The sequence below is a fragment of the Amblyraja radiata genome, chromosome 5, assembly GCF_010909765.2.
Source record: "Amblyraja radiata isolate CabotCenter1 chromosome 5, sAmbRad1.1.pri, whole genome shotgun sequence".
Lineage (NCBI taxonomy): Eukaryota > Metazoa > Chordata > Chondrichthyes > Rajiformes > Rajidae > Amblyraja > Amblyraja radiata.
This window is the reverse complement of record NC_045960.1, coordinates 73,158,737-73,168,793: the sequence shown is the minus strand read 5'-3', so window position 1 is coordinate 73,168,793 and position 10,057 is coordinate 73,158,737. Positions and strand designations below refer to the sequence as shown.

At 42.9% G+C, this 10,057-nt stretch overlaps 1 long non-coding RNA gene across 1 annotated transcript; it reads left to right on the top strand.

The window, feature by feature from the left end:
• Window positions 1-3,673: 3,673 nt before the first annotated feature.
• On the top strand, window positions 3,674-8,540 carry LOC116972846. The gene is made up of 2 exons (XR_004411918.1): window positions 3,674-3,748; window positions 7,921-8,540. It is a non-coding gene; the product is annotated as an uncharacterized LOC116972846 (long non-coding RNA).
• Window positions 8,541-10,057: the final 1,517 nt, after the last annotated feature.

Genomic DNA, 10,057 nt, shown 5'->3' with positions numbered 1-10,057 from the left:
GGTCAGTCTTGGTAAAGCAGCACACAAAATTTTTGAAGATGAGAGTAAAATAATTAAGTGAGATGATAAAAGGAGGAGAAGGTAAAATAGAAATTGAGGAAAAAAGTAATTGGTTCAATGCACTTATTGCTGAGTGTGGTGCTGAACAGCTGGGTGAAAATCAGGTGGAGAGGCTTAAAGCTACCAGTGTATCAATCCATCATCTTCACAATGTTCCTCATAGTCTGAAGAAGTGTCCCGACATCAAATACCATCTGTCCAGCTGATGCTGCCTGACCTGTTGAGTTCCTCCAGCCTTTTTTTCTCAAGATTCTGGCATCTGCGGTTTCTGGTGTCACCATTTTACTAATCTTTACAAATCTCAAAGTATGGCTAGTTTGAAGAAGCTCACCTTTCTACAATGGGGGTACTGTGATGCCCTCTCTCTCTGCTCCTCCTCTGTGATTCCTGCTGCACTTGTGCTTTTGATCAAGACCTGACACACTCACTGCTTACCACATATTTAGAGAGTTTAGAGAGTTCACAGCAAGAAAACAGGCCCTTCAGCCGACCAAGTTCACACCAACCTGTTCACATAAGTTCTATGTTATCCCACTTTCTCATCCACTCCCAACACACTAAGGGCAATTTTACAGAGGTCAACTATCCTACAAAACCAACACATTTTTGGGAGGTGACTGGAGCAAGCGGAGAAAACACAGGGAAAACATACAAAATACACCCTGATACCACCCAAAGTCAGGGTCAAACCCAGATCTCTGGTGCTGTGAGTCCGTATCTCTACCAGCTACAACACTGTGCCACCCTACCGCACGTCTTGGTCCTCATCACTTGCCTTCACCACTATCTTGTCCCATGTGGCTTCAGTTCTGTTTCCAGGCCTCCCTGTTCAGTCCCAAACAGGATCTAGGTACAAGCCATCAGTCTGAAGAAGGGTTCCAACTAAAATGTTGTCTGTCTTTTCCCCTCCCAAGGTGCTGTCTGACCCATTGAATTCTTTGATTTTTGCTCAAGATTTCAGCATTTGTAGATTCTGCAGGACAATCCTTTCATCTGGAGATCAGTCTGATTAATCAATTTTTATTGTTTCCAATGTTACTATATCTTTTTTTAATGTTATGGGCCTATCCCACGGTGATTTTTTAGGCAACTGCCAGCGACTGTCATAATCGTAGCAGGTCGCCGAAAAATCGGCAACAACCTAAGTCATCTTGGCGACAACCTACAACAGCACCTACATCAGGAGAAGTCCAGCTACATGTTGAAAATTTAGCTGAGACCTGAAAGACGCTACGACTTTTTGCGCGACTGAGGAGACTACTCCCGGCGACCACCGGCGAACATGTTGCATGAAACTAGTGGCTTGTCGTTGCCTAAAAAATCGCCTAAGTGGGACAGGCTCATAAGGTGACCAAAAATATACATTGTATTCTAGGTGAGACTTTGCTTCAATGTTGTAGAATTGCAAAAAATCTCCCTATCTTTAAACTTCAACCCCTTTGCACAAAAGACCAAAACACTGCTTGCCATCTTAACTACTTATTGGAACCTGCCCTTCTAGCTTTTATGTGATTCAAGGACTTCAGTACTCAGATCCCTTTGTTTAATTTAGTTTTGAGACAAAAGTGAAAACAAACACTTTGGCCCACCAAGTCCGTGTCGACCAACGATCACCCATGCATTAGTTCTATTTCACACACTAGGAACAATTTAAAGAAGCCAGTTAACCTACAAACCTGCATGTCTTTGGAATGTGGGTTGCAACCAGAGCACCCGGAAAAACCCACGCGGTCAAAGGGAGAATGTACAAACTCAGTACAAAGCCAGTATCGAACCTGTGTCGCTGGCACTGTTATGCCCCTGTCCCACTTAGGAAACCTGAACGGAAACCTCTGGAGATTTTGCACCCCACCCAAGGTTTCCGTGCGGTTCCCGGAGGTTGCAGGTGGTTGCCGGAGGTTGCAGGTAGTGGAAGCAGGTAGGAAGACTGACAAAAACCTCCAGGAACCTCCGGGAACCGCACGGAAACCTTGGGTGGGGCGCATAGTCTCCAGAGGTTTCCGTTCAGGTTTCCTAAGTGGGACAGGGGCATTGTAAGGGAGCAACTCTACCACTGTGTCACTGTTATTCAATACCACAGCATCCTGTGGCCCTGGTCCTCTGGTCCTCTTCTGGTCCTCGATTCACCCACTCTCGGCAAGAGACTCTGTGCATCATCCTGATCTATTCCTCTCATGGTTTTATACACATCTATAAGATCACCCCTGATCCTCCTGCACTCCAAGGGATAGAGTACCAGCCTACTCAACCTCTCCCTATAGCTCAGACCCTCTAGTTCTGGCAACATCCTCGTAAACCTCTCTGTACCCTATCCAGCTATATAACATCTTTCCTATATCATGGTGCCCAGTACTGAACACAATATTCTAAATGCGGTCTCACCAACATCTTATGCAACTGCAACATTACCTCCCAACTTCTATACTCATCTTATCTTATGCACAAAATCCTTAAACGTGTTCATGAATAATCTTCCTCATGAAAGCAATTTGGTGATGTCCCCTCATCTCCTCTTTATTCAAACAAGAGGCGGTAACATTTGCCCTGGTTTTATTCCACAGATGCTTATCATGGCACCTACCTGTAGATGAAGGTTAATATGACTCCCAATGTCTCCACATCAATGTTCTTAGTAAAATAGAACAAGAACATAGAACAATACAACACAGGAACAGACCGTTCTGGCTACGATGTCTCTGCTGAACAGGAAATCAAGTCAAACGAATTGCCTCTGCCTTACAGATGATCTATATTCCTCCGTCCCTATCTATACATGTGCCTTTCTAAAAACCTCTGAAAAGCTACTATCATGTCTGCCTCCATCACCGCCCCAGGCAGTGTGTTCCAGGCACCCACAACTCTCGGTATTAAAACTTTGCCTTGCATATCTCCATTAAACTTTGCCCCTCTCACCTTAAATTATTGCCCTCTACCCTATCTATGTCTCTCATAACTTTATATACTTCAACCAGGTCTCACTTCAACCTCTGACACTCCAGAGAAAAGATCCAAGTTTGTCCAATCTTTCTTTATAGCTGAACCCTCTAATCCAGGCAGCATTCATGTAAACCTCTTTTGCCCCCTCAAAGCAAAATCTGGTTACTCTTTGCTGCTTTTTGACTTTATTCGTCTTTATGACTGACTTTATTTGCTGTAACTGAGTAATCAAAACAGCTTGATAAAGGAAGTATGAAATGACATATGAGCTACACTATAAATGGGTACATTTATATTATCGATTTCCATGAGTGAAAATGTGAGCCTTATGTGAGTAGCTAATTATTCACTTTCTCAGGTTTCTTATTTCTCCATGTCAAGGTTACTATTGTGTTTTATTTGAGTCTTATGGGCCTGTCCTACTTAAGGGCCTGTCCCACTTGGGCAACCTAATCCGCGAGTCCAGAAGAGTGCCTTTGACTTTCAAGCTCGAGGGCACTCTACTGGAAAGCCTCAAAGCCTGGAGAGCTGGATCGACCGGCCGCGTTAAAACCATGAGCTGGATCAGCCGAACCGCGAGCTGCATCGACCGACAGCACACACGCACACACACACACATGCGCACACGCGCACACGCGCACACACGCACACACACACACACACACACACGCACCACGAAGGTGGGGGCCAGGGAAAGCGGAGGAGCGCTGTCTGCGCGATGAAGATGAAGGTAAATGGCTGCCAGTGTACGGTACGTTCTTTAGAGAGCACGGGAGGGGGAGGAGGAGTGAGAAGGAGAGAGAAGGGAGAGAGAGGGAGAGATAAGGGAGAGATAAGGGGAGACAGAAGGGGGAGAGAAGGGAAGAGAAGTGGAGGAGAAGGGGAGAGAAGGGGGGGGAGAAGGAGTGGAGACACTTTTAAGAAGTTTAATAAAGTTTAGCGGGCATTTTACCTACCTGTAGGTCTTCCTAGGTCATGAAACAGAAATGAGCCAATCAAAATGCCTGGTCAGCGAAGGAGATGGCCTACGGCTGCCCTCGAGTGCCTGTAAGTAAATAGTGACCCCACTCCACTGCACTACGAGTGAAAAAGACCCATTCCGACCAAATTTTACTCGCGGAAAATTTTTCAACATCCTGAAAATTTTTCCGCGACCTAGCTGAGGCCGCGGGTAGGCGGGAACCTCACTCGAGCATGAAGGAGAGTTCCAGCCACCTCATACGACCTCCTAGGACCTCATGTCGATCATGCTGCAAGTTTGAGTCGAGGGTAAACTCGTCTAAACTCGCAGATTAGGTCGCCCAAGTGGACAGGCCCTTAAGGCAACTTTTTGGGCGACTGCAGGAGACTATGCAGTCGCCACATGGTCGCCATATGTTCGCAGGTGGTTGCCGGGGAGTTGCCTTCATGGTTGTGAGGAGTTCCCGCCTTCTGGGAACTAGTCTCGGCCTTATTATGGTCACTGCGAATTTTTCAACATGTTGAAAAATTAGCGGTGATTAGAATGAAGCCGCCACGGAGAGAAGCGAGAATTCTCGTGCCGTATGTGGGTCACCAGGAGGTCCTAGTGGGTTGCCAGGGGGTCGAAGGTTCTCTTAGGTTCTCGTAGGATGTAGCCGATGAATTTCATTGGCTCATTGTGAAAAAAAAGTACGCAGTAGTTTTCAGAAACAAGGATAACCGACTGGTAATGTTAAATTCCGCCAAGCTTCACAGCCGTGTATCTCTGGTTTCTTAAAAGTTGTCGCCACTCCCTCTCCCCCCTTCTCCCCCCCCCTCCTCCCCTCTTTTAAAGGAGTTACCGTACACTGTGCTTTTTAGCTTCTTAATTACAGCGCCAACCTTCCTGTTCATCGCGGTGTGTGTCTGTATCACATTGGCTTTGGACCGTGCGAATTTCACTCAGACAGTGCTCCCCCCGCTTGCCCTGTCCCCGCCTGCATAACGGGCTGGTGAAGGAAGCGATGTGTGTGTGTGTGTGTTCCACTCTCACAGTCGCCGTTCCAGTTGCCACTTTTTCAGGCGACTGCCGGCTACTTGACAGTTGCCGGCAGTCGTCTGAAATATCGCCTAAGTGGGACAGGCCCATTAGGGGTTGTACTCACCAGTGTAGTTCTTTTTCTGTTTCTGTCTCCCTGTCTCTCTGTGTCTTTCCATCTCTCTGTCTTTCTGTCTTTTCATCACACTGCCTCTCTGTGTCTCTCTCTCTGTGTCTCTCTCTCTGCCTCTTTCTGCCTCTCTTGGTCTCTTTGCCACTCTCGGTCTCTCTGCCTCTCTGTCCCTGTCTCTCCATCTCTCCATCACTCTATCACCTTTTACCCTTCACTCACTCTCTCTATTTTTGTTGACACAGAAGCTTTCTGTCTTTGATTAACTTTGAAGTAAAGATTGTATTTCACCTTTTGCCCACAACTCCTCAGAACACTAGGAATGTCTAGAAGTGGCCCTAGTCCAAATCCAGTGAGAGCAAGGGAGAGGTTGAAAGTCAGGAGTGGTAACTGTGGTGGATAAAACTGTCTGCCAATTAGTTACATACCTCAAAGGAGCATTCAGACAGCAGCGGAAGGAATGCCTAAAGGTATTTTTGTGAAGTCAGAGAAAAACATTCCACTTAAGGACCATCAGAGAACACTAAACAAAAGTAATTACATCCCACGCTCCATCCCAATACCACTACAATACCTTATTCATAGAGTCATTGAGTTATACAGCACAGAAATAAGCCCAACGTCCATTTCAACCAATGTGCCCATTTAAGCTTGTCCCATTTGCTACGTACTCTATGGCCCATATGCCTCTGAAATTTTCCTTTTCATGTATCTGTCCAAATATATTTTCAATGTGATTATGCCTGCCTTAACAGCGTCCTCGGATCAATACAACCATTAACCTCTATATGAAAAATGTTTCCTATTAAATCTTTCCCTTCTCACATTAAACCTATGCACTCTAGTTCTTGATTCCCCTTCTTTGGGGAAAGGGCATTATGCCCTTCCTGCTTTTATACACCTCATTAAGGACCCCATTAGGCTCCTATGCTTCAAGGAATAATAAAGTCCTAATATGCTCAAACTTTCCCTATAGCTCTGGCTCTCAAATCGTGTCAATATTCTCATAAATGTTTTTTCATTTTTCCTGCTTAATGACATCTTTCCTTTAGCAGGGTAACCAAATCTGTGCACAATACTCCAAAAACCTCACCAATGTCTTGTACAACTGCAACGTAACATCCCACTTAGTGATTGAATGACCAACCCTATTGGTGTAGATAAGGGAGGAGAAATTGACACAAATTATTGTAAGAGAAGCAAGTTGTGTGAGATACAGCAATAGTGATAACGGTAAGATAATGAAGTTCATTCATGTTGCAAAAGAGTGATGAATCTATATAAAGTTAGGAAAAAGTAATGTCCGCATTCGCACATCAAAGTTTTGCTTTATTCTGGTACTTATTCATTCACAGAATGAAGAAATTACATGAAAGGTTTTACACTTGTTGTTTGTTTGAGATGGAAGTGGCTTGTGAGACCACTTCAGTGAGCAGTTAAAGTCCATTATATTGATGAAAGACCAAAGCAACAAATGCATAGAAAAGATAAGTACTGTAAGTTTTCTTGCCTAAAAATATTATGAAACCAGTTGGGATTATCGCACATACATTTTCACTTTATTTTCATTTCCAGAATAACTGAATCCAATTCTATGGGTTTTGAGTTCATGTCATCTCTATTGCGAAGTTATTTCCTCAAATAATAGTTCTGTAATATAGCCATTCTGTTAATGTGACATTGTTTTTATTTAATTTGGATGGCCTTAAAATTTAGACATTCTTATAAAAATCTGGAATTTGCTTTTAGTCTGTTGAAATTGCTCCTGTTGTACTCAAAACTAATTGATGATTATTGAGGATGCTACTGAAACGTTGCTATATTTGTTGGCTTTATATTCCTTTATTTATTGTATGGCCTATCTTCTAAGCATATCCTGGAACATAAATTCCGGTATTGGATAAACTCCTTCACACAATTATTAACTTTCTGAGAGAACTTTCTAACATATAAACAAAACATAAACACAAATTGGAAGAACAGCACCTCATATTTTTCTTGGGCAGGTTACAACCCAATGGCATGAATATTGATTTCACTAATTTCAAATAACCCTTGCATTCCCTGCCTCTACATCCCTCTCCTACCCTAGTTGGCCTGCTAGTCCCCTATCCCTTCATTATCACCTCTCCCACAGTCAACAATGGACCATTGTAAGGTCCTTGGCCAATGGTGCAAGCTCTGATTTGTTCTGTATCTTGTCATACCTCTAGTTTCCCCCTCCCCTGATTCTCAGTCTGAAGAACAGACCTGAAACATCACCTATTCCCTTTCTCCTAGTTGAATATTGATGAGTTACTCCAGCATTTTTGTGTCTAACTTTGGTGTAAACCAGTTTCAGGGTTTTATACACCAGTTCTTTCCCACACATAATTACTTGGTCACAGGTCACTGGATCCTGTTGTACCATTTAACCATATTATACAGTAAACAGTTTCCAAGATTCATTTACATGGAAGATAGAAGAGTGCCGCACAAGAACTGACCCTTCACCCACAATGTCCATGGCGAACATAATGCCAAGACCATCAATTATATACCTGCACATAACTAAAGTTCCTCCATTCCCTGCATATCCATAAGCCTATCCAAAAGTCTATTAAATACCACTAATGTATCTGTGTCAACCACCACCCCTGGCAGCACGTTCCAGGCACTAGCACTCTCTGGGTAAAAACCTTGCCCTGCACTTCCCCTTTAAGCTTTGCACCTTACACCTGAAAATGATGCCGTTTAGTATCTGACTTTTCCATCCTGTGAAAAAGATTCTGCCTACTAGATCTATGCTTCTCATAATTTTATATTCTTTTTTCAGGTCTCCTCACAACCTCTGATGTTCAAGAAAAAACAATCCATCTCCCCAACTTCTCCCTGGTGCTAATATCTCCTAATCCAGACATCATTCTTGTAAACCTCCTGAGCACCCCATCAAGAACTGCATACCATATTCCAAATATGGCCTAACTTAAAATCTGTAAAGCTATATCATGATTTCCTGGTCCTTATGATCAAAGCCCTGACCTATGAAAGCAAGCATACCATATGCCTTATTTACCACTCCACCTGCATACGTTTAATTCTTGAAGGATGCAAAGACAAAAATAATCTCTTTCTTTAGAAAACTATTGCAAGTATGTTGATCCAGAGATATTTATAGTTGGGTTAAATTGGTTAAAAACAAGTTTGTATTTGTGACTTTTGATTGCTTTTGCCACAGATCCCTGGGGTTAAGAGGAAAAGATAGATCAGCCATGATTGCATGGCAGTCTATAATCGATGGGCCGAATGCCTTACTTCTGCTTCTATGCTTTATGAACATGAATTATTGCAATTTACATCAACCTTTGGGACTCTCAATTTATGCTCTTCAACTTCTGATGCATCTGCCAGGCTCTGCAAAAGTATTAATTCATTAAACTTCCCCATTTACTCTTTGGCATGCGTCACAGCCATATATTTCCATGAGCCTTAGTCATCAGAATTCTCTGATGAACCCTGCAGTGTATGAATGTAAATTTTGCAAGGCTGCATAATAACATTTTGGACTGACAACGTTGATCACCAATTGCATTATCACAGTGTCGCAACAAATCACCACACCAACTTATGGATTGCTATAAGGATGTCTGCATCAGAATAGTTTAGTATCAAGTTTAGCAGCAGTTTTGTACTTCTTAAGATTGCAGTGTCAATTAGCTTTTTGGCCTGGTTATCCATTAAAAGTGACAGATACAGGCTAACTTAAAATCTCTTCACCTCAGCTTAGCCCATGAGACATTGATCAAATATACACTATTTCTTTTATTTCTTAATCATCTAGATGCTATTTGATTTCAACAGATGAAGATTGCTGTTTTAATGCATCATGTCATCCAATCTCCAAGTCTATTATTGAAGTTCATGATTGGCGAGAGGTCATATAGTCATAGTTAAACAGAATGAAAATAGACCCTGAGGTCCAACACGTTCATGCTGAGCAAATTCCTCAACCAGGCTAGTCCCACTCATCTGCACCAGGCCTATCTCCTTCTAAACCTTTCCTATTCATGTATTGGTTCAATAATGTTTTGTAATTCATAATTATACCCACCTCTATACTTCTTCTGGTGGCTCGTTCATAAATCTACCACCCTCCATGTGAAAAGGTAACCCCTCATGTCCTTTTTATATCTTTCCCCTCTCACTTTAAATTATACCCTCTAGTTCTCCTCTAGACTCCCTACACTGGGGGAAACTGCTGCTATTCACCTTATCTATGCCCTGCATGATTTTTAAACTGGGTAGTAAGCTGCCCAAGCGAAATACAAAATGCTGTTCTTCCAATTTGTGTTTAGCTTCACTCAGTCAATGGGGCAGGCCTAGGACTGAAAGTTCAGTTTCGTAATGGGAAGAAGAATAAAATGTTTGGCAACCGGGAGATCAGGTACGTCCTAATACCTGATTAGGTAAATATTTAATAGGTAAATATTTACCCAACATATTAATGAAGAGTGATAATGAAAATGGCAACACTTTTACTGATGTTGGCAATAGGAATGGCAAGTGTTTATTTCTATATTTCCTTACGACAAGGATATAATGTGCTAAATGTTCTCCTTCTTTACTAGTCACAGAGCAACATTATTCCTCAACTGATTTTCCTCTAACCTATTCCCATCATCTGTTCCCAGATTCTACTGCACCCCTATACACCAGGGACAATTTAGAGTGGCCAATTATTTATCCACCTGTAGAAACAGGGACTGCACATGCTGGTTCATACACAGAAGGACACAAAGTGCTACAGAAACACAACAGGTCAGGCAGCATTTCTGGAGACTAGGATAGGTGGTCTTCTATTGCATTTGAGGCAGCAGAGGTTATGTAACTCCCTCCTGGCACTGTAGCCAGTTCAATGTGCTGTTGTCGAGGGCCGTGAGGTCTACCCCTCCACCAGGGGGGCGGAGGACAGC